The 24,989-nt window shown below is 41.1% G+C and overlaps 1 long non-coding RNA gene across 2 annotated transcripts; it reads right to left on the bottom strand.

The window, feature by feature from the left end:
• Positions 1-8,172: 8,172 nt before the first annotated feature.
• LOC139076258 (uncharacterized) lies at positions 8,173-23,944 on the bottom strand. 2 transcript variants are annotated; one of them, XR_011527676.1, is made up of 3 exons: positions 23,726-23,944; positions 20,585-20,873; positions 8,173-18,976 (listed from the first exon to the last, which is right to left on the bottom strand). It is a non-coding gene; the product is annotated as an uncharacterized lncRNA (long non-coding RNA). The 2 variants fall into 2 exon arrangements; XR_011527675.1 differs by having other exon boundaries at positions 17,625-18,976; positions 23,259-23,927.
• Positions 23,945-24,989: the final 1,045 nt, after the last annotated feature.

The raw sequence follows: 24,989 nt of genomic DNA on the forward strand, positions 1-24,989 counted from the left end.
ATTCCCCTCTTAGTACCATTTTTACTGCATCCCATAAGAGTTGGTATGTTGTGTTTTCATTTTCATTTGTCTCCAGGTATTTTTAAATTTTTCCTTTTATTTTTTCATTGAACCAATGGAGGTTCAGTAGCATATTGTTTAGTTTCCAGATATTTGTTTCTTTCCCAGCTTTTTTCTTGTAATTGCTTTCTAGTTCCATAGCATTGTGGTCAGAAAAGATGCTTGATATGATTTCAATCTTTTTTTTTTTTTAAAGATTTTATTTTTCCTCTTTCTCCCCAGAACCCCCCAGTACATAGTTGTATATCTTCAACTATGGGTCCCTCCAGCCATGGCATGAGGGATGCCACCCAAGCATGGCTTGATGAGCAGTGCCACATCCGTGCTCGGGATCCAAACTGGTAAAACCCTGGGCCACCGAAGCGGAGTGTGTGAACTCAACCACTCAGCCATGGGGCTGGCCCCTGGTTTCAATCTTATTAAATTTATTGAGGCTTGCCTTGTTTCCCAACATATGGTCTTTGTGAATATTCTATGTGCACTTGAGAAGAATGTGTATTCTGCTGTTTTTAAGTGGAATGTTCTTTATATATCTATTAAGTCCATCTGACCAAGCGTTTCATTTAAATCTACTATTTCTTTGTTGATTTTCTGTCTAGATGATCTACCCATTGATGAAAGTAGGATGCTGAGGTCCCCTACTATTACAGTGTTGCTTTTAATTTCTCCCTTTAGGTCTCTATATGTTCTTTAGCGCTCCTGTTAGGTGCATATATATTCATATGTGTTATGTCTTCTTGGTAGAGTGTCCCTTTTATCATTATATACTGCCCCTGTTTGTCTCTTATTGTCTTTTTCATCTTGAAGTCTGCTTTGTATGATATAAGTATAGCAACACCTGCTTTCTTTTGTTTACCATTTACTTGGAGTATCATCCTCAAACGCTTCACTCTGAGCCTGTGTTTGTCTTTATGGCTGAGGTGTGTTTCCTGGAGGCAGCATATTGTTGTGTCTTGTTTCCTAATGCGTCCAGCTCTTCTGTGACTTTTGATTGGAGGATTCAATCCATTTACATTCACAGTGATTATCGATATATGAGGGCTCAATACTGCAATTTTCCCTCTGTTCCCCAGTTGTTCTATGTTTCCATAGTTCGCCTTTTTTTTTATTTCTGTCTGCCATTTCATTTTGGCAGTTTTCTTTGGAGCTTTTCTCATTTTTTATGAATTGTGGTTCTGCTCTGATTTTTTGTTTAGTGGTTACCATGAGGCTTGTATAAAAGATCTTGTAGATGAGATAGTCCATTTTCCTGATAGCTTCTTATCTTCATTAGCCTATGCAGGTTCCATTCCTTTCCTCTTCCCCTTCTGAGTTATTGTTATCACAAATTATTCCATTTTGTGTTGTGAGTTTGTGACTAAGTTGAAGCATTATAGTTACTTTTGATGCTTTCCTCCCCTTTATCTTTCAAGGTATAATTAAGTACTTGCTACTCTGTTCTGAAAGAGAGCTGAAGTTTTCTAGTTTTTCTGTCTATTTGTCTCCTTGCTCAATTCTTTGTAGACCTTTGCCTTTTTGTTTCAGGTATGAGGGCTTCCTCAATCATTTCTTGGGTGGGGGGGGGGTGACATGGCTCTTTCAGCAATGAACTCCCTCAGCTTTTTTTTGGTCTGGTAAAGCTTTTATTTCTCCATCCTATGTGAAAGAGAGTTTCACTGGATAGAGTATTCTTGACTGAAAGTTTTTGTCTTTCAGTATTTTGAATGTATCATTCCATTCTCTCCTAGCCTGTAAAGTTTCTGCCAAGAAATCTGCTGAAAGCCTAATAGGGATACTTTTTTAGATTATTTTTTTCTACCTTGCTGCCCTTAATGTTTTTTCTTTGTCATTGACTTTTACCAATTTTCCTATGATATGACTTGGAGAAGTCTTTTTGCACTGATGTAATTAGGAGTTCTATTGGCTTAATATACTTGTAAGTCCAGATCTTTCCCCAGGTTAGGGAAGTTCTCAGCTATTATTGCTTTGAACAAGCTCTCTGCTCCTTGCTCCCTCTCTTCTCCCTTTAGAATACCTGTAATCCTTATGTTGCTTTTCCTAATTGAGTCAGATATTTCTTGAAGAATTCCTTTATTTTTTAAAAATCTTACTTCTCTCTTCTCCTCCTGAAGCATTTCTATATTTATATACTCTAAATCACTAATTCTGCCCTCCAGAACATTAGCTCTGTTTTTATGGATTCTAGATTATTTTTTATCTCATTAATTGTGTTCTTCATATCCAGAAATTCTGCTTTTTTTTTTTTTTATAGTTTCAATCTCTTTGGTGAAATATTCCTTCTTCTCATTAATTTTATTCCTGAGCTCATTTAACTGTCTTTCTGAGTTTTCTTGTAACTTGTTGAGTTGCCTTATGACAGCTATTTTGAATTCTCTGTCATTTAGATTGTAAATTTATGTGACTTCAGGGTTGGTTTCTGGAAACTTGTCGTTCTCCTGTTGCTCTGAATTTTTGCTGTAGTTTCTCATCATGTTTGATAACTAATCTTTTGCTGGCACATCTGTGGTAGTATCCAGTTTCAGATTCCACCTACTACCACTGGGGAGAAGCAGGAGCTGTGTTCTGATCCCACCCCATCTTCTGAAAGTTGTTTGGGTACAGTGTGTGCTCCTACCGGCTGAGAAAGCATTCACACGCTGGCTCAGGGCTGCCACCACACCAAGGCACAGTCTCACTTGTGGGGCCACAGCAGGACTCCAGGCACTTGTGTCAGACAGGAAAGTGTCCGCATGTGCACGTATATCTGCTGCCACCTCTCACAGTTGCACCAGCCACTGGGCTTTGTGGGTAGGGCTTCTTCCCAGGGTCTGAGTGTAAGCCACATGTTGGGACCACAGTGGCAGGGTGGGCTCTCCTACTGGTTGGGAAGGCATTAGCATGCAGGCCCAGTGCTGCTGCCACCCCTTCCCACAGTCACACTGAGGCACTTTCAGGGCCACTGTGGTACTGTGGAAACTCGTGCTGGCCAAGAAAGCATTTGGATGTGTGCACACAGATGCCAGGAAAGGTTACAGGAGTGCTCACCTGTCTCCTCCACTTCCTGGGAGCCAGTCCATCCACCTTCAGAGGCATGGCTGCATGGGTGTCTCAAGTGTCCTGTTGTGCTGTGTGGTATCCTCCATTGGCCAATGAATGTCCATTTAGTTGTAGTTCAGAGTGGGAGAGATAAAGGGAACAGTTCACTCTGCCATGTTGCTGACATGACTGCTGTGAAGTCCTTATTTTAATGGATTTTTTGTGTGGCTAGAGTACCTCTTCAAATAAATTTGTTTAGATCAGACACATATAGGCCTTTTTGAATCAGACACAAATAGACTAGTTGAGTCTATTTTCTAAACTTTGACACGTGAAGAACTTGATTGAATATTTAATTCTTGGTTCACAATTTTCTATTCAATATTTGTTAATAATGCTGTTCTATTGCTTTCTCTTATCCAAAATTATCAAAGAGAAGTTTGATATAAACCTATTTGTTTACCTTCGTGGTGATCTGCTTCTCCTGTGTGGTTGATGTGTGATCTTTTTAAATCATCAAGGACCAGTAACTCACCAGGATAATCTCTCTCTCTCTCATATGGGCAGTGAGAGTTTCTGAATTATGCAACCATGTCATTTCATTAAAGTATTTTCATTCTAACATTTCTATGAATATATTTTTCCTTGTTCTGTTTTTCAGAAATTCAGCTATCCGTGTGTTGGATTCTAATGTCTAGTTCACAACTCCCATTTAATAAAGTTTTCTTTGGTATTTTTTAAGTTAATATCTCAAGTCTGTTACTGATTCCACTTTTTAGATTGCTGGTATGTGTCCTGGTTTGAAATTCATTTTTATATTTTGTGGCAACATTAATTTTTCCCATTATTTCTTTTATTAGTACTGCTATTTTTAGTTGATACAACTAATCATTTTATATCAAAAAATTATACTTTTAATAAAACATTCCATACTTTCTTGATGATGCAATACTGTTATAGTCTGAATTTGTTGGCCATCTTATGCTGTACTGTATTCATTTTAGGTGTTTTGTTTTGTTTTGTTTTGTTTTTTGCTGTAGCAGTTTTTCTTTTCTGTTTGAGTGTTTTGGCTCATAGCAGTCACAGTAGCAGTTACCGCTCTTCTTATGTCTTCTCCTACTCTGATGACCACTGCCGTGACCTCTAATAGACTGCTCCTGCCAACACCACCACCAAAAGTTAATCCTTTTTCATTTGCTCCTTTCCAGGCCCCCGTATCACTCAAAATCCTGGCAGGAAACAAAATCCAATTCAGAAGATTCAAGAAACTTTAATGTAAGTGGTACACACAGAGCTGTGGTTGGGATTAAGGAAGCTGATAGGGATGTCGAGGGGCCCAGAGATCAGCAGTGATGGGAAACTGTGACCACTCCACAGGCCTGAAGATGGAAGAGGAGGACCTGAAATTACTGCAGAACCATACTGGGGATCAACGAGAGGACAGTCAGTAGAGTCATGTGCTCAACACTCTAAATATCCCACAAGATACGTGTTACTATTGCCTGCATTTTACATATGAGGGCACAAACAGTTATATAACTTTCCAAGGACACAGCTCAAAAGCTGCAGCTCTAGCCCTCTTAACCATCTCTCTGAGTGCAAAGTCCCTGCTCCCACCTCTGCAACCACAGTTTGTCCATCAAATCCTGTAGAGGCCCTTAAATGCAGGCATAGCTAGAGGTATTGTCCAGAGAACAATGGACAAAACCAACATGATACTTCCCCTCATGCAACTTCCTCACCTTTGCCTGGGGGCAGATCTGCACGTTCTGCCGTTTTCCCTAAAATAGTGGAGGAGACATTTCCTTGACTCCCTTCAGACGTCTCCTTCACAAGCAAGATGGAGCCTCGAGTGTTGTTGGAAGACGTCCTCGTCCATTTTCCTGAGGACCAAAGGCAGGGAGGTGGGGACTTAGGTAGTGTGGTTGAAGAGATTTCTCCACACTTTCTCTCAGAATTTGTGGGAAGACCATCCTCCACACCCAGCAAAGCCAGTTGAGGTTCCGATTGGCGCCACAATAGGGCAGACAGTGTTGCTGGGCACTGGTTAGTTCTGTGAGTCAGCCCCTGGGTGAAAATCTACCCAGACTGACATTCTATGCTTCTGTTTGGGGCCCTTGAGTATTTTGTCCTCTGTTGTCTGAAGTTTGTTTCACAGCAGACCTGCTTCCAGGTGGCAGCCCTCCCAAGTAAGAAGTTGCTTAGCTTGGCGTTTTCTCTTCAGTTCTGGCTGAGCCGCACTGGGGGTTTGGCTCGAGACAGAATGTTTCTATTCTTTTCCCAGTCCATTCATGCCCACAGCCCGTGCCTCTCCACCTGGTGGATATTGCTGGGGGCCTTCATATTTGTTGGTTTACTTCTGCAATGTCTTTACTTTCTTCTCTTACTAATGGTGCTTGTTGCACTGCATTGAGAAACTAGTGTCCTGTATAAATTAGATCAAACTTGTGTCTTGATGGCAATCATTAGGTTTGTAGTATGAGGTTAAGACCTTTCTAAAGGTCAGCATCAGTCATTTTTGTGGCTCTACTTTTTGGTTCTTTTGGCTAGCTTTACTGCTACCAGGGAGGGGAGCTCTTGTAAATGTGACCTATGTCTGCAAATTTCCCACACATGTTGGAAAGAATAAATGGTTCGGAGAGAATTTGGCTATAGCAAAGAAAGGGGAAAAATGAGACCAAGTTCCCCTAATAGTTAATAAATTTAGTTAATAATAACTAAACGAAGAGGAAAATTAGGAAGGGAGGCACAAGAGTTATGTGAAAGTGAATGGGTTCAGATTTTCTGTTCGTGAGTTTGAGATAAAAATAAAATGTTAAAATAGAAGTCTCCTGCATATAGCTGCAAATATGGACTTGCACATGAACTCCAGGGCCAGCTTCAATGAGAAATGGGATAAATAGAGATAAATAAATCCTCTGGATTCAGCAGAGGAGATAGAAAGACACTGATGGAGTGTCATACAACAATGTTTCATTTCAAGTATTTTTGTTGAGTTTAATATCAAGAGATCCTTTATCTCAGGCCACGGTCTCCCTGCCGCCACTGATCTTCCCATTCTCTGCTTTGTATGTGATCTGTCTTTCCCACTTAATTTCGGCACACTTCCGTTATGAAGATAACATACTCAAAAGGTGGCGGTTCCAGCTGGATGACTTTATCAGAGCAAACCTAAGTACAGTATTGTGCAATATAAAACCTCCATCGTGGAAGGAAAGTTAACAAATCATTTTCATAGGAAATGTTCCTTTATTCTAGACAAATTAATGCACAGTGATTAGACCAGGAGTCTGACTCCTAAATTAAAAGGCATTTCATTAGGTGACTAGATACCTATCATGCTGTTAATTCTCCATTGGTAGCAACAGCTACAGCCAAGGTCTGCTGGTCACGAGTGCCTTCTCTCTGTCAGACCTGCACGCAGTCACTCGGCATACCTTAATTAAGCCTCCATAACGTAGTTGGCCAGGTGCTGAAAGCAATTGAAGGATATCAGAGAGTTTCTATCTTCAAGGAGATTACTGCTCAGGGATTTTTAATAGTCATTAGAATCAATTTTTTTAAATTGCTTTCCTTTTATTAAGGTCTTCTAGTACTTCTAGAACCTATGTAGCAATATAGAAATACTCATCATTTTCAAATGGGAAAACCTACTGAATTTTAAGGCAAGAAAGAAACACGAATTTAGATTAAGGGAAACAGAACCCTTGCCTTTCAAATTGAGCTCTTCTTTCAGAAGCTTTATCTAGCTTTAATTCAGTCATCTTTGAAGAATGCTAGCCTTGGGTCAGTATGCTTTTCAATGGTTGAGAAAAATTTTCAAAAATTATGATTAATGATTAATTATTAAGTATCAATATATTGTACTTAACATCAATATTAAGTACTCCTTAATATAGACCCTCCTTTTGTGCAGCATGGGTCTAAATAAGAGAGAATTTTGAAAGTAATTATGACATAAACTGAGAACCAGAAGTAACATACAAAATAAACTTACATATACTACACAATACTTAATAATTTACGAAACATAGCCATGAACATCACCTTACTCGATTATATGCTCTTCTCTCTTTTGAGCTGGCATAAATACAATAGAGCAATCAGGACTAACACGGGGGCCAGACTAATTTGTACAGAAGACAGAGAGGGCAAAACCAACGTGCACTGGAGTCATAGGACGAGTTTCCTTGAGTTGTAATGCCTTGTTCTCTGTTTACTGTACTTTTTTTAATTCTATTTTCCCAGAGAGGTCCTTCAGATGCTTCAACATCATTCTTTAACTCAGTTTTAGTGTAGATTAGAATGAAAAGTTAGGAGGAAGGAAGACATTGTTAAAGGCAGGTGGATAGGAAACAAAATGAAATTTCTATAAAAGTTACCATTGAAAGGACTGTGAAGGAGACATGAACACGTGGCATTTCTTTCAGAGCCTCTTCCCCATTTTCACTGAACCACTGCTTGGATTCCTTTCTGCACTGAGCATGTTGTGGGCCAAGGCTAATTTCTCGTGGATGCTGTGTTCTGGTCGTAAGTCTTGCCAGAAATCTGAGGAAGTGTTGTTCAGATCAACCCAGACAACAATTATGTGCTCAGTGCACATGTTTAACTAGACCAGTGATCAGAAGTGACACTTCGCTGCAAAACGCAAAGTTGGATGGGGGAGTGAACATTCCGTGGTCTCTTCAATCCTCTCTGGACCAAACAGAACAGCCAAACACACATGCACACACAGCTGAAGTACCTTTAAATGCCTCAGTTTTTGTGTTTTGTTTTCTAAAATTTTTCCAAGGCAATTTTAACAAACCATTGCATTTTAACAGTGATAGTGTGGACACTATAACACTGAGATGCCTGCATTCATACCAGGTCTCTCCCAGCCTCCCTTTTTCCTTCTCCTGCTCGCCCTTCTGTGTTACCTCCAGAAAGCAGGTCACAGGTGTAGGTCAAAGGAGACCGCTGGGGGAAATAGAGAAAGATAAAGGGAATCTTATCATTTCTCAGCTCTGTGTGTGGAAACACCTTACACTTCTTCAGTCAAGGGGGCATATGGGTCAGTCTGTGCTCCCCTATTTAAACATGATCCTGAGAAGTGACTCAGACAAGACAGGAAATAGAATTTATTTGATTAGATGTACGTCCTTTTTTTTTTTTTTAATGTGTATACACAATACCAGTGCATTTAAAACTTAAAATTAGCGTATATACTGGGTACAGTAGTGCCCCATTGCACTCGAGATGGAAAACACAGAACCAACATAAAAAAGCCAGAGAATAAATACAAGATTGTGCAGTAATTAACTGCTAAGTTGTGAATTAAAAGCAACAAATAACCAAAAATATCATATTTATTTTCTCTCCTAGGTAAATACATACTTTTTAAAAACAATTTTGTTGGATAACTATTCTACTCTCAGATTTATTACTATCTTCCAAAATGAAAACCATCCAAATTTCAACATACAGGATTCAGCTGCAACAGCTGTACCACTGAAAAAATAGGAAATTCGACCCTAAGATGAACATACTTGGCTAAACAGCATTTTTCTTCATTGTTGGCTTTTGGCAGTTGCTATTTTGGCTGATTTGGTTTGGACAATTGACACTTAACATTTCAAATTTCTAAATCCCCTGAGAGGCTCTGAGTGGAAACAGAAAAAGTAAGAGGCAATTCAAAAATATTTAAATAACGGAAGTAAAGAAATTCTGCAGGAGAAACATAACCTTTTATAAACTCAGAAAAGAAGCCAAAGGCAATGGATGCAGAGAAACCAGCAAGACAAGTGTGAAGTAGAAGAAACAAGTAATAAAAGTCATCCTGTTTTACACAAATTAGTAAATGAAATGAAACCAGTGGTGTAAGGAATTCAAAGGGAGAGAGAGAAGCCAGAACAAGGTGTTTCTGGGGTCAAGAGAGAGATGCCCAGACGGCAGGACACAGGCCAGCCTCACCCACTGCTAATGGGTCATGGGACTTTCCTCAGGGTATGGCATCTTTCTGGGTTTCAATTCCAATTCTGTAAAATCGCTTTTGCCTTGAAAGAGTAATATCACTTCCATTTGTCGAATTCTTTGAGAAGACAGAGTTGCATCTCTTTGTTTCTTCTTTAGTGTTGTTTCCTGCTGACAGATTACCAGTGATGAACTTGGTACTTTAGACTGACTGAAGGCACAAATGCTACGTCAACCCTGCCTGCTTTCAGGGTTAGACTAGTTAACCAGGCAGCTGGGAGAGTGTTTCACTACACCTAATTCCCAAGTGTGTGTGGGGCACCAGAACACGGAGAACGCTTGACTGTGGACCCGTGTCCCAGAAACACTCACTATTTCCTTAACGCTCTGCCTGAAATGGAGGCAAGAGAAGAGTGAGATAAATGCGTCTGTGGTGACAGTGGCTCTAGTGCAGATGGAGGGCTGTGCTTACATGAGGGCAAAAGAAATTATTCAGCGTATTTATATGTTTTGTTATTGTTTTTAATTTTTTGAGGAAGATCAGCCCTGAGCTAACATCTGCTGCCAATCCTCCTCTTTGTGCTGAGGAAGACTGGCCCTGAGCTAACATCCATGCCCACCTTCCTCTATTTTATATGTGGGACACATGCCACAGCATGGCTTGATGAGTGACACCCGGGATGTGAACTGGTGAACCCTGGGCAGCCGAAGCAGAGCACATGAACTTAACCACTGCTGCACCGGGCTGGCCCATGTTTCTACGTTTTATAAATGGATTGCTTCTAAGTATCTCATTTCGTGTTTCCATTTTGATTGTAATTCGTGATCGAAGGAGATAATCCCTGTAAAGTGCTTACTAGAATGCCTGGTCCATGGTAAGTGTTCAATAAATATGAGTTTATTACCGTTAACTGGAAAGTGTGTTTGCATTTCACAGGTTTTACTTTCCATGTAAAAAGGTGATTTGGCAAAGGCACATTCATGCATTAGTGGTAACGGTAGAAACCATTAAAATAATAAGGACACGGCATTGGGAAAAGGAAGGAGACAGGGATACAGAAATTATTATTGAAAGGAATTTTTTGCCATGATATGTTCTATTCCCCGCTCTGACAGTAATTAGTGTCTACACACAGACACGCACACTTTGGAAATTCAACTCCACAGCAGGAAGAAATAATTTTAAAAGTTCATGAATTAGCATTTGACTTATCACAACAGAAAATATCTTGGGACTACATTCTTTATCTGCATATGTTAAAAAAAAAGAGTCGTTTTATGTTTTGGTTTTATGTTTGGTTTTATGTTTGGTTTGGTTATTCCCATCCCCCCGACCCCATCACATCCAGAGGAAAATGACCATGCTTCTTTGTGAACAGAAAGCTGGTGTCTGGCAAGATCTAGCTTTAACAATACCAACAGATAGATGAAGCCCCTTCAGTGTGTGTGACGTTTCCATCTCGAGGGAGGAGCTGGTGGAGCGAGAATCACAACATACAGGAAAAATCCTGTTCTCGCTGGAAAGAGAGGATTCTGACAGTTTAGGGCGATTTGAGAAAAATTAGGTGTCCTCATCTTTATTTATGAATTTTGGTCCCCAAAAAATGAAGATGTGCAGCCACTAAGGCAGACGAATGTGAGTCAAAACTATTCCTCAGCTTAACAAAAAGGTGGAGCAACAAACAGCCACTTCTGCCTTTAGAACGGGTCGAGAAGGGTTGAACAGCTGGAGCATCAGAGGAGGGAGCCCTGCGAAGGTGCTCAGCACTCGCTCCCTGGTGGGTCTGCTTCAGAGAAAGACAGGCTGTTAGCCTCAAAAGTGCTTAAAATATTAATGCCTCCAACCACCGGGAAACCATAAACACAAGTTCTAAGGCCTTGCAATACTGAAAGCCAATACATGAAAGAAGGATGAAGATCAGCATTAACAGAGAATGAAGCCCGAAGATGGACTAATCAGTGATTGAAATAGTTGAGTTTGTGTATGAGAAAAGAGCCACTTAACGCTTTTCTTAATATTTCCTTAAATATTACTATGAAGCTTGCCCATTTGATTCACAGTTGAGAAAGTCTTGTGCAGGAGAGGCACTGCGTTGGGTAACAGAAAAATGATAGGAAACTTGAAGTTTCCTATCCAAATGGAGCTCAAGATTTTGCAGATTTAAATAAAAACCAAGAAATTACTATAACACTGAGTGGTGGGTGATGCGCCTATCCTAGGCAAGTACCATTCAGGGAAGCACAGTGCCGGGGGCAGCCCACACGCGTGGGAAAGCTGGAGAAGACATCTCAAGCAGGTGAGATCTGAGATGGGCCTTGAAAGATACAGAGTTTTCTAAGCGGAGAAGAGGGGAGAGAGAGGACGTCCCTCACAGAATGAACAGCGTGAGCAAAAGGGCAGAGACTCTGTGGGGGAAGGTGAAGGCTCTGGGATGAAGGACCTGCTGGGAGCATGGTGAGGAGACCTGAGCAGGAGGCGAGGCTGCTTGCTGGGCCAGATTGTGGAAGCTTTGTAGGTCCTGCTGAAGGGTGTGAGCTTCATCCTGCGAGTAATGGGGGCAAGTCACAGTGAAGGATGTGTGTTTTTGAGAGATGGCACTGGTGACAATGTGGACAGCAGAAAAAAGAGACTAAAGATGGGGCAGTTGAGAGGGTCTTTCAATCATGCAGGTGAGAAATGATAGAGGCTTCGACTAAAGCAGTGTCAGGGAAGTAGAGACAATGGAGTGGTCCACTGGGGGCTTGAACGATAGGATGTCATGTGGAAGGCAAAGGAGAAAGAGCATCAGGTGACCTTGGTCTCTGTCTGGAGAGACGATGCTACATCATGAAGGGGGATGAGGAAGAGGAGCAAGTGATGGGTTTCGAGAGAGTTGGGTAAGCCTGTAGTGCCAGTGGGAAATCCTGGTGATTTCTTTGGGAAGCCAAGAGATCCAGACTGGAGAAATAGATCAGGGGTTCAATAGCTTATGGATGTTATTTAACAGTCATGAGAGTGAATGAGATGACCAGTGGAGCATGTGGAGGAAAAAGATGGATAGGAAAGGGCCAGGGGGAGAATCCTGGGGGGTGCTGGTGACCTGGTAGAGGCCCAAAGACAACAAAATCACATGAGATGCTCGGAGAGCTGGGAGGAAAACTAAGGGACCCTTATTTTGGCTAAAGTATCACGTGAGAAATCGGATCATGTGCCATTAAGTTACTGTTAAGTATCCAAACATGGGACATATCTAATCTGTGGTCCCACAAAGTCATAACTAGATACTGCTGCTCTCCTGCGGAAATAACCAGAATTGCAGGCAAATAGCTAAAAGGAAACAACAGTCATTCTGGTATCGGAAGAGCAATGCAAAGTCAAAAAAGTGACGGCAATTCCTGCACTATATTAAATATTGGCTGAACTTAGATCCGGATTGATTTGAAAAATGAGGAAATAAGAAATCACCTTATAGCAAGCACTACGGATTAACGAAGGTAGAGATACTCGGTCCAGACAAATGAATCTATCAAAAACATGTAAAAGGGTCCAAATTAGTTATGTGTCATTTGTTTTTCTTTGCCTCCAATACTATTCAAATACTACGTTGTGTCGATGTTCCTATAGCCTTCCCATCCTTCACAACACATATGTGTGCTCGTAGATACACACACACACAAGGGATAATGCAGAATGTGCTACTTTGCAGAAGGAGAACATCAAGGTAACCACTGAGCCAGTGAAACATAAATGAAGTCTCTCTTGCTTCTATTTCCAGAGGAGAAACATGGCACCACACTCACAAATTGCGTGTGCTTTCTCCATCAAAACACACCCAGCGTCTGTCAAAATAAACTGTCTGAGAAAGTTTAAATAAATGACTCAGTACGACCCATGACCAACTGGAAAAAACCAGAGTGTAAAACTCAGAGTGATTCCTACGGACTATGAGTCAAGGAGACCAGGTCCTCACATAATGGGTGGTGCCCACTGTCACAAGAAATTGGGGGTGGAGGGAAAGCTGTAACGTGGAGGGCACCGTGGCATTCCACATCCTCAGACTCCCCACAACACATGGAGACGCCCCACTTTGGGGCCTGTCTCCTCCACACACACCTATGGAGCTCCTCAAGGACAACAACAGCTTCCTATGCACCTTTCTGCCTCCACACCCGACACAACTTGAACCCCAAACAATTCCATTAGGCTGAATCAGGTTACAAAACCAACAGGAGCTGTCAAGAACTGTGATGAACAGGGTAAAAAGAGCATGGCGTAACATTCACCATCCCTGGGAGAGGATCAAGCCAGTCTGAACAGGCGGGGCACTGCGGCTGTCCGTGGGAGGCCCAGAGAAGAAGTAAGATGAAGCAGGGCACCCTGAGGAAAGGGCGTTCTCTCCTCAAGCAGGAAAGAGAGCGAGAGCAAGTGCCGTCAGTGCAAAGAGCGGGAGCTCCACTGGGAAGGGGACCCCGCCTTCAGCCGTTGTGCACGAGCAAGTGCCATTTACTCCACTGACCAAGGACACCTTTCTAGGCATGCTCCACCTGAAACTCTGGGTTTATCTTTGCGACACTTTCCATCATCTTTTGAACACAGTTCCTTTGACTTTGTTAGGTCATGGGAAGTTGTCAGCAAATAACACTGTGCCTGGCACACAGTGGTGATCACAGAAATCATTGAATAAATATATTTGAATTTTCCCTCTCAAACTGTTGGCTGAAAACTCGCTGCCAGCCACTCCCATCTGAGCTCAAGCCAGGGCAGTAAAAACACCATCAACACTGTTATAACAACCACCACCAACGTTTCAACAGTGCCAGACACTATTCTAGATTCTTCACAGGCATTAACTCTTTTAGTCCTCTCTAATAATCCTATGGATAAGTATTATTATTATCCCAATTAATATCCCAGAAGAGGAAACTGAGGCACAGAGAGAGAGACAGGGATGAGAGAAACATGAAGACAAAGATAATAGTTCCCCCAAACTCTGCAAACTCTTATTGAGGAAGACCCGGCTGCTCACAGGTACCACGTCACAGAGATGATGCACCATTAATAGTCAGAGATGGCCCGAACGTGAGGGACCAAGAGTGGGGGTATGGAACAAAGAAAGAGTGTGTCAGATGCAGGTGCTGGCAATCTTCCTGGGATGCAGTGCGAACCATCAGCATCAAGGCTGGGTCCCCTAGTGTCAGAGGCCGTAGACCACCACGATGGTAGCAGTTCAGAAAGGTCACGATTCTGTGTACAGAAGTCAGGCTTCATCACTACATCCCAAGTGCTATAACCTTTGGGAACCACTCCATTTGATGGAGGGAAGAAAACTATCAACATCTTGTCAAGTCGACAGCTCTTCAGTTCTGGGATTTGGCATTGCAGCCTACGGAGTGCTGGGGTGGATGTAAAACTCACAGGGACAAGATGACCCCAAGCAAGGGCTGAGTGACACGAGGCCAATTTAAACTACTTCAAGTCACGCATTTAATCCCTTTTGGAGCTTGAGACCCAGGCAGTTATACAGAGACATTTCTAATGCATCATTGAAATTCAGGTCAACTTTTCACGTGGCGTATGAGATTACCCAGTTCAATGCAGACATCTTCCCTCTACCGGGAGCACCTGCTCAAGTCAACAAGCTTTCTCTGTATCTAGAAAGAGGAAGAGTAATTAAGCACTACAGTTTTACTGACCTAGTAAGTAACACACCTAATATATAGGTGACAGCTGTGACAGGGTAAGGGACTCCTCCATCCCAAGAATTAACCAAAATCTAATTTTCCAGGAAGGTGATGTTACAGGGGCAAGAGAAGATGAGGTTTTAACCTTCTAAGTTATATGGAACCTGTGAATCTTCTGAAACTCCTAGCAATGGTTTATGTGCGTGTGTTTCTTCTACAGAAGGAAGGCCTTTAACTTTTGTTTAACTGCTGAAGTCAGGAACCCAGGAAAGATTAAGAATCACAAGTATAAAGACAATAAGTTAGGGGCCAGCCCCGAGGCAGAGCAGTTAACTTCTCGCACTCCGCTTCAGTGGCCCAGGGTTTCGCTGGTTCAGATCCTAGGTGCGGACACGGCACCGCTCCTCAGGCCATGCTGAGGCGGAGTCCCACATGCCACAACTAGAAGGACCCACAACTAGAATATACAACTATGTACGGAGGGTTTGGGGAGAAAAAGCAGGGGGAAAAAAAAAGATTGGCAACAGTTGTTAGCTCAGGTGCTAATCTTTAAAAAAAGGAAAAAAGTATTATCATTTAAAACAAAAAAGATAAGTTAGAATTAAGAAAATTTCCATAATTTACTCCATCTCCTGAACTTCCCACACTGAACTGAAGGGATATAAAAAAGCGTTTTCACCAGAGAGATTAAACTGATCATTGCCGTTTATGCTCTTTCCACAGAAAACACACATTCGTGTTTGAGTGAGATGCGTCCTCACTGGGTAGAGCCGGGCCCTGACACCACATCCTGAGGTTCACATCCCAGCGCCACCTCTGTCTAGCTGCATAAACCAGGAGGAGCGACCACACACCCCTCTCCCGCTCAGTCCTCCCATCGGCAAAACGAGCCCAACAATAGCTCCTACCTTCGATGGCTGAGAGGATTAAATTACGTCAGGTTTACGGAGCCCTTATCGAAGCACCGGGCACCTAAGAAACATGAGCTGTTTGGTTATGATCGTATAGCTGTGACAGAATGTGACCTTTAAAAAATAATTTTCCCCAATTTACAAGTTTTTTCAGAGATTCGTGATGGCTCAGCTGTCAGTCACAAAGCACCCGGTCTCCATCTGCGACTCCTGTGCCGTCCTCTTGATTGTTTTGTTAGGTACCAAGAAATCCATCGTTCGTAAGCTGCTTTTTGTGTTCCAAGGATGACATGTTGCCAGGTTTCTGCCAAGTCTCCTCAAATATGAGTTGTAGTTTAATTTTAAGTAAAATTTGCAACTCCTGGCACCTACACTCGCTTACGCTTGGCGAAACAGAACTTCTCATTCTTAAGACAAAAGGCTCAAAGAGCTATTTTGAGTTTTTACAAAACAACATGTGTGTGAGTAAGGAATTAGGTAATCCAAAAATATGTAATTAAATTTCCCTTAAAATAAACATTCTTTCAGCTCCTTTGTTTTTAATTAGAGGAGGAACATTTCCTAAACATGGAGTTAGTTCTCCAAATTTTTAAGAGTGAGGTGTGTCAAGAAAAAAAAAGAATTAAAACCTTTACCCCAAATTGGTTCTTTCTGAAAATGAATTATGGTTTGTCTTAAGGATTTACGTACAGAGAAAGGGAAGAGAGTTTAGTCCTATAAAGGGTTCATTCATTCCTTGAGAGCAGACAAGTGGTTTAAAATTATTGTCCGCAGAGACACAGAAAAGACGACTCTGTGAAGATGGAGGCAGAGAGACTGGAGTCATAAAAATATATATACTGTGCAATTTTGGGTGAAACTTACTTGTTTCTATACCGTCATTAACAAGGCCTCTCAAATGTTTACGTTCTTTTGTGTTTTGTATAAACACCCTCAGATCTGTAAGTTGAGCTGAGGACATGTAGGTGGGAAAACACTATCATTGTATCATTGAAGGATTCTTTTCTTTTTTAAAGCTACTGACAAAAAGTTCGAAATTATACTTGTCTTATTAAAGCAACATAGTAAACTGAGAGGGCAATAAGTTCTCAAAAAAGCCAATTTTATCTCAATTCTGCATAAATAAAATTGCTTTAATTTTTTATCATTTCTGGCAGGAAAGGTTCTAAATTGCCCCAGATATGCTTTGTAGATGCGCAAGGCTAGAGGGGTTCACTGCAAATACTCCTTTAGCCTATCTCCCAGTTCCTAGGCTGAATGACTTTCTTAGCCTCTCAAAATTACAGGTATTCTCCCAAAAGTATAATTTGTAGAGCCTTGTTCATTAACACATCCTAGGAGATAAAGTGTACTCACATATGTAGTATTCCCTTTTATCTTGCCATCTATGAAACGTGTTGAAAACCTGTAAGTGATCTCTTTAGTATTATTTCCAGGGCTTCAAACACAAATATATTACTTATCGTTTTGACTGGAATTATCTTGTTTACACAGGCACATTTCCTTGCAGAGATGACCTATCATTATGAAAATGGTTTTCTAACCAGGGAAATTATTCATCCCACTGGTCCATTCCTCAGCAGCGATCTGCTGCTCTGTTTACCAAGATGGACAGGACTTAGATTTCTAAGTATTGATGGTGCCAACCTCCTTTTAAGCTCACTTTAAATTTAACTTGAACTAGCACTTACTAAATGCCAACTATATATGAAGCACTCTGCTTTCTGCTTTCACACACACACAAAATCATATAAACTCTCTTGAATGAGATAGCTTTACATAATAAGACTATTTACTACATCTTTATGGAGGACATCAATGCACAACAAAGGAAGTGTGGGCTTATGTGAAGAGTTGCACAAGAAGTCCAAATTCTTTTCTGACTTTGGATTTTGAAACGTCCTGTAGTCCAAGAGCTAACCAACACAAATGATATAAAAATCTGTTCTAAAATGTTTCCTGTGATCAATATTAACTAATGTTCACCAAAAAAGAATTTTCAGAGCTGCTTGCAAAAACCTCCAATAAAGAAGTCAGGTAGAGTTTTAATGAGCATACTTGAAGACCAAGACACAAGACATCAAAATATGCTCAGATATAACCAAGGCACAGGGGACTGAATGAATTATGTCCATAACTGAAGAGACCAGTTAAAGAAATCCCCTTTGTTTGGACTTTTCAAACTAAAAGAATAAAGATTGAGTAAGGATATGATTATTACATATAGACCCTGGCACCAAACTCATACTTTAGAAATCGCCACAGCTTCCCACATATAATAATAAATTTTAAAATAACCAAAAAGTTTAAATATAAATATTCCCATCTATTGAACCATGTAGATGAAAAGTGAAAATTCAAGTAGATATTCAGATGGTTTAGACGCATAGAACATCCATACTTTTCCAAGTGTCCTGGTGTTTAAGTCATCAAACATTTTGACCATCTTCTCTCTTCTCTCTCAACACACACTCGCCTGACAATCACTGGGCTTCTGTTATCTCCTCTTCAGAACTCCCAGATCCACGGCCCCACCCTGACATCTCTCCAGCACTGACATCCACATTCCTACTTGGATATCCTGTCTACACTTCAAGCTCAGTGTGCACCAAATTGAATATATTCTTATCCCTCACACACACACTCCTTCTCATGTACACGCTAATTTGGTTTATGGCACCAGGAAAAGCATCAATATTCACATTCAAATAGCACAGAAGTGGTATTGGTTCTACAGCCGGCAGATCTGAAATGCACACCCACCCCTGACCTTCACCCTCACGGTCATAATCCAAGCCTCTTCTTGCTTCCCCACCTTTCCTGCTGCCATAGCGTTCTACGCGCTACTTCTCTTTCTTCTGTGTACTGTTAAGTCTTTATTCTGACATTTACATCTGCATCTACCTTTACAGCCTCACATCTTAGGCTATTGTTTAATAAGGCGATCTCTTCTCACTCTGGAGTGAGCTCACCGCTCCTCTTCCCAGTCTTAGAGAGCAACCCAAAGTGTCTCTGTTCCATAACCTCAAACTCAAGGTAGAATGAAAACGCTCAGTTTAAAGCTCAGCCAAACGCCATCTGGTCCAGAAGGCAACCCCAATCTCCCAGCTATGCACGAATAAGCTGCTCAGGTGTGATAGTCTCTTTACATCTCTCTTGTGGCACTCTCCAGTTTCTTTCTTCTGTAATAATATTAACATGTGTGCATAACTTTCTCTCCTTCTAAGTTCTTTGGCAGTAAGATCATGTCTACAATAAACACCCAATAAACATTTGTTGAATAAATGAATGACGGGATGGACGAAGAAAAGTCTTCACAAAGAATTCACTAAAGCTTTGTGTTTTTCACCCAGATGTTTGGCATCACGGAGACACTTCTGAAAAGGAAATAAATTTATTGGTAAGAAGCGATGTTTTCTCTCAGCTTCCATTCAAACCGTTGTGAACCCGTCATGTCACCACAATGTTCGATCTGCATGTTTGTGCTTCCTCAGCTTTCACAGCCAAACACCTGCAGTTAACCGACCACGCATTCCAAAGTATTTTTAACATGACTCAGATTGATCTGGGGAGTTGACAACTTCTCAACATCCAGCTGAATTCCAAGCTAAATGTCAGTATTTTCACAGAGACTCCTTCCATAACATGGGAAAGGCTCTGCTCTCGCTCCTCTCGTTGAGCAATGTGCTGGCCTGAGTGAGTGTGACCACATCTCTCCCACTGGATCGACAACACGGACATCTCTTTTGTGAATACACTGAAAGAATCCGAAAGTCGGGCAAGTTTCTATTTTCAAATGCTGTACGTTGAGGTTTTTGAACTATTATGGTGCCAGACGGCAAGACTGAAAGAAAATGCAACTGAGCCTTAGCTATTACCGTCTTCCTCACAGACCCTCCTTCCATTTCAGTCAGTGGATTTCAGGTGAAAAAGGCTACTGACATTCTTCTTCCGTTTAGAGCAGCAGTAATACCGGCTATGCCACCACCTATCACTTTTAAACCAGGCTCCACGGCTTTCAAAATCCAGGTCAAATTGTTCTGTGCTCAAGGCATCAAAAATACTTCCTCCAATAATTTTATGTGTTAGGACATTCTAAGATAGTTTTATACTCTTCAAGATTACCTCTGTAAAATCAATAGTACATGACCAAGTTTTCATCCTGTATAATTAACACTATTTTATAAGGTTTGTAGTTATTGTTTTGGCCAGCAGACATTTCAAATTTTGCATCCCATAACCAAACAACAGTAGAAAATTCATTATTTATATTGTAACTAGTAAATCAATGAATATGTTTTAAATGTAATGGGATTACTAATGACCATGTAGTAAAAAGAAAAGAAATTTTGATCTGAAAAAAAATACATTTCTCTACTGAGCAAAACTCAACACCAAATAGCATATCGATTTAAGAAGTTTGCATATAAGCATAACCAACATCAAAATCTAACGTCAAAGGATCAGATTCCTGCTGTGGGCACATCATCCCACTAAGTTTTAAGCAGCATCGTATGGTTGACTTTTGTTTTCCCGGAGCCTAGCCACATATTTTGGAGATTGTGTGAAAATGACCATAGCTGTATACCCTCAACAAGTCCCTCTAGATCTGTTTCCTTGGGCTGCCTTTACAACAAAAGTGAATGCGCCATATGAGAGCATTCTGCATTACTTGATCAACTCCTTGACTTGTTTCTAAGGCTGCACACACTTGAGGTTGCTGGTCATGGGGTGTGCCTGGAAGTCTCCCGCCCCCTCGTCTCTGATCTACCAGCCTGACAGCGAGATCTAAAATTCCTGCCATTATTATTATCCTTTTAGGTTATGTGATTGTTTTTTCACAGCAGAGATAAATTTGACAAACTGAAGGAAAAAGGAGAAATACTAGAAACTTAGAATTCATTTGTAGGAGATCTTCAAATTATCCTAACAGCAAATTCTCTCTAACCTTCCACTCAGTGAAATTGAATTACCACTTCTGTTACCTGCTGTTTCTGAAGGGGTTTTCTGAGGATTTTGGTATTGTTTGCAGGAAAAAGATCTTCACAAGGTGTCAGAAAGGAATCCAGGCTCCTCTGAACCTTTGTAAGCAGACAACAAGGTGACTTTGTCTAGAGACGTTTGGACTCTCCCTGGATCCCACACCACCAGGGCAGGTAGAGTTTCCTGGGCGCTGGGCTCTGACCAGGTGTGTTTGGTGGTCCCCACATGAAATATTGCCCTGCTCCGGGCTGGAGTGGGCTGGGCACGTGAAAGCCTCTGTCCCCTTGAAACCTGGAAAACAATAAGGCGAAAATTGGTGGTCAGGCTGTTGCTGCAATTCAGATTCATAGCATTTAATTCAATATGTGTTTATCAAAAAAATTATGATGTTCAAGACACAGAATACAAACTCAAGGAGTTTCACACATTGAGATAAGAATCCCATAGAAATCTGGATGCCATATCTTTTAGTTTTTGCCTGTAGGGGAAAGAAGCTGGAAGTTGATTCTTGGTTGCACTTAATTTTGAGTTTAGGAATGGGAGCTGGGTCAACACAGCCTTTAAAGGACATATAAAAGACCCATCATGGGTCAGCCCCAGTGGCCTAGTGGTTAAGTTCAGCACACTCTGCTTCAGTGGCGTGGGTTCAGTTCCCGGCCGTGGACCTACACTGCTTTGTTAGTGGCCATGCTGTGCTGGCGGTCCACATACTAAAAAATAGAGGAAGATTTGCACAGATGTTAGCTCAGGGAGAATCTTCCTCAGCAAAAAAAAAAAGACCCAGCAAAAAAGAAATAACTTTTGATGTTACCAAGTACAATAATTCAAAACCTTCAAGTGCTCTTAATAAATCTCAATGATTACTATTTATTATCACTATCACTTTCCACTTAATAACTAAAACCACAGTGTTCTTTCCCAGGTTAGAATTTGAGAAATCAGAGAACTAACATGTATTGGGCAACTAATCCACCTCAGGCTATCCAAGGGATTAGACAGACATCTTTTGCTTAAAGTAGAGCTAAGAGTAACCTTAGCATTCCAAAATGTCGATCAGAAAGCTAGAACTTGTTTTAATTCCCTGAGATCCCCAGGAAATAACGTCTAGCTTTATCTGAAACAAATTCCCCAGAACGTTAAACACACTTGTCTTGAAACTCAAAGGTAAATGCTGATGAATTCTGAATTATCGGCTGCTTGGGGCTCACGCCATTATCAGTGCTGGGCAGAGCCACGTTGGAGGTGAGGTAAAAGAAAAAATATGCATGCATCTGTGTGCAAAATATCCTCCCATATTTTGAACCAAGTGGAAAAAGTTCGTAAAAGTTCTACAGTCAAAGCACTGTTCACACTCCACTGTCAGCCCTCACAGGCCGCCTGGCAGAGGCTGAGGGACACACTGGCTGGGAACACGGGCTGATGGCAAACAACTGCTCCAGTTGTGCAATAATGCAGGGCAATTAAGCAAACGAGCAACAACCTGTCTTCACTTAAAATTTCATTTGCTCATTAAGGATTTTTTTGAATTAATTTTTACTTATTTTAAAAATATTTCATTAAAATATTATTTTAATTACTGAGGTTTTTGGTGCCCCTTAAATTTTGCTCCTAGGCAAGTGACAGTAATCCCAGCCCTTCCCTGTCCTTTGTCGTAGTTGGTCTAAGGTTTTGTCGTAGTTGGTCTAAGGTTGACTACAGTTTCAGTTTCTTTCCCATCCAGCCTGTCCGTTAAACGGAGCCTCTGGTACCTTTCTCGGGGAACTGCCAGGTGATTAAAAAGTCAGGCAATGGATGAAAAATGAGTTTAAAATATGAACGTAGATAATGTGAAACAAAATAACAAAAAAGCAATGTGTTAATATTTAAGAGTTAACTGTATGTCCCTAACAGCTTTTCACTTGTGGCGTTAGAAATGGTTTAATCTTATTTTGATGGATATTTAAGAGTTTGCTGTTTAGTGGTATTACAACTCTTTCAAATATTCAGAGATACTTTTGTCGCTATTGTTTTGTTTATAGCCCAACTATGTATACTAGATCCCTCGTGTAGATTTAAGGGAAATAAAATCTTCAAAAGAAAAAATATTGAGTCATTAAAAATTAGAAAAGAATAGAATTTTGCGGAATCTTTGTCGCTATAAATTTAGAGCCATGAGTAATACAGGAATCCTGGTTAACCTCACTTCTAGATTGTTCCAAGTGGAATATACCGCCTCTTGAGTAACTAACTGAACACATTTTACTCAAGTAATGTGGCCTGGATGGATTATGCAGAGATATAGTGGAAGTTTGCCTTTCAGTGAATGTTTCTTAAGAAAAAGTTGAATGCTGATTATTTACATCTATAATAGGCTTACTCAAACACAGGTAAGCATTTGGTCTAAATCTCAGAGGGAAGGAACCGCCCATAATAAACCATCTGTCTGAATGAGTCCTTCCAAGTCCTTTAGTGAGCAGAGCACACATTCGGGGCTGCAAAGAGTGGGACAGGGTCCCCCTGCCCTTGACCAACAAGCTCAGAACACTCACTCCATGCATTCGTCTCTTACAGCCGACAAAAACTCACGTCCTAGAACCATAATGTAGGTCTGACGAGTTAGACACAGTCAGAGGATTCTAACACTGTTCACAGTAAAGAGTTTAAGATTTGTTTTCAAAATCAACAGTCTGTGCTCACCCAGGTTTCTGAATTTCCTTTTGTATTGCAAAGTACAGTCGCATTCACACACGCCGTCTTGCTGTCTTCGTTAACAGGCAGATCGTTGCTTTATTTCGTCCTGGCAAACGGCTTGCTGTGCACAGTTGACTTTGTCTTTGTTGCAGGAATGAATGTTGATCTTGTCCCTGCATTTTTCCCCCTTTTCCTTTCCACCTTAACACACTTAGTGAATCATTTTTAATTGGGGGCCTTCAACAAAACATTTCAGGAATGTCTTAATAACTTTTTATCCTGATAAACTAACTCATCACTGGCTTCAGAGTCAGACTTTGTTTGAACCCCAGCTCCAACACGGCCAAGCCAAGTGACCCTAGTGGAGACCAATCGCATCTCCTCTGACCTTCTCATCAGCTTCATGTGGATAGCAGTGCTTGCCTCAAAGCAGAACCAGGGGGTTAAAGCAACAACATGCCCAAGGTGCCTACCTATTACAGCAATTCCAAACGGTTCAGCCGCATAGTAAGAGTCCACATATGCCAGCGTCCATCCTTCCCCTGGGCCGAGGCTGGCTGAGCAGGGACTTCCCGTATAATCGACTTGCCCAACGCGCAATGCAATGTATCTCCTGCAAAGTCCTTAGAAAACACGAGGAGCAACGGGCATAGGTACCAACCTTTATGGCTGCCTGAGACGGTGGATTCTTTGACCTTTTGGCTTGTTAGTTTTGGTAGAAATTCAACCAAAAGCTGGCTCCGTCTTATCTTTTACAGAACTTTCTTAGAGAGATATAAAATGATTTTCTGTCCGTTTCTTTGGTCATTTTCCAATTCCCCAAGGGTCATATTTGCTGTATACAGTAACTTTTTTTCTCTTTTTCCCCATAAGAAAGCCCCAAGATGGAATCTTATTTCTTAAACACTAAATGTTTTGTTAAATTCCTGTCACAAGTTTTCATGACCCATGATAAGAAAGACTTTCAGAAAAGACCACAGAGACCACAAGACATGACTGTTACAGACACTACTGTTTCTGAAAAGCAAGTGACTAAGAACTGCTGAATCGCCAACTTCAAATATTGCCTCGGTTTCTACATCAAACAACAAAGGTATCCGAAAAAGTTTTATTTTTGTCCAACTTCTAGACAGACTTTTTTGCTTTCTTTAACAAAAGCTAATTTTCTTTTGGTTTACTTGTTCCCAGTGGGGTAAATCCTCATTCTGTTCCTACAACCCGTCAGGTCCCTGCCTCAGGGCGAAGTGCCATTTGACACGAACCGGAGCTCCAAATCTGGCCCAGAAGGATGGAGACAAGACGGAGGGATGGGACTGTAAACCCGGCCGTAGAGGTTAACATTCATCACCCCAGGTTTACTTCCCGTGATGCTCAAGTAGAGGAATAAAAATAAAGCAGCATTTCAGCAAAACTCTTACTATTCTTGCCAGCTTCATCATTAATTTATTTACAACAGTGTTTGGCAGAGATGGGGGAGAGACTGAAATTTAAACTAGAGTTACAGATCCATCCTGTTTTTCTCCAAAGGGCTTACTTAGTCTAACGTTTCCCATGTTTTGTTTTCACAGATTTTTCAATGCTTCCTCATCAGGTGTAACCACTGTGTGTGTCATATTTTTGCCAACCCAAAACATTATTATGGCTCTCTGAGAATTGGCTTTTCTGAATCAAAGCAAAATTGGCACAGACTATTAATGAAACTAGTAAGTTATGTCAGTTCTTAGAAATGTCCTTAAT

The sequence above is a fragment of the Equus przewalskii genome, chromosome 15 (genome assembly GCF_037783145.1).
Source record: "Equus przewalskii isolate Varuska chromosome 15, EquPr2, whole genome shotgun sequence".
Classification (NCBI taxonomy): Eukaryota; Metazoa; Chordata; class Mammalia; order Perissodactyla; family Equidae; genus Equus; species Equus przewalskii.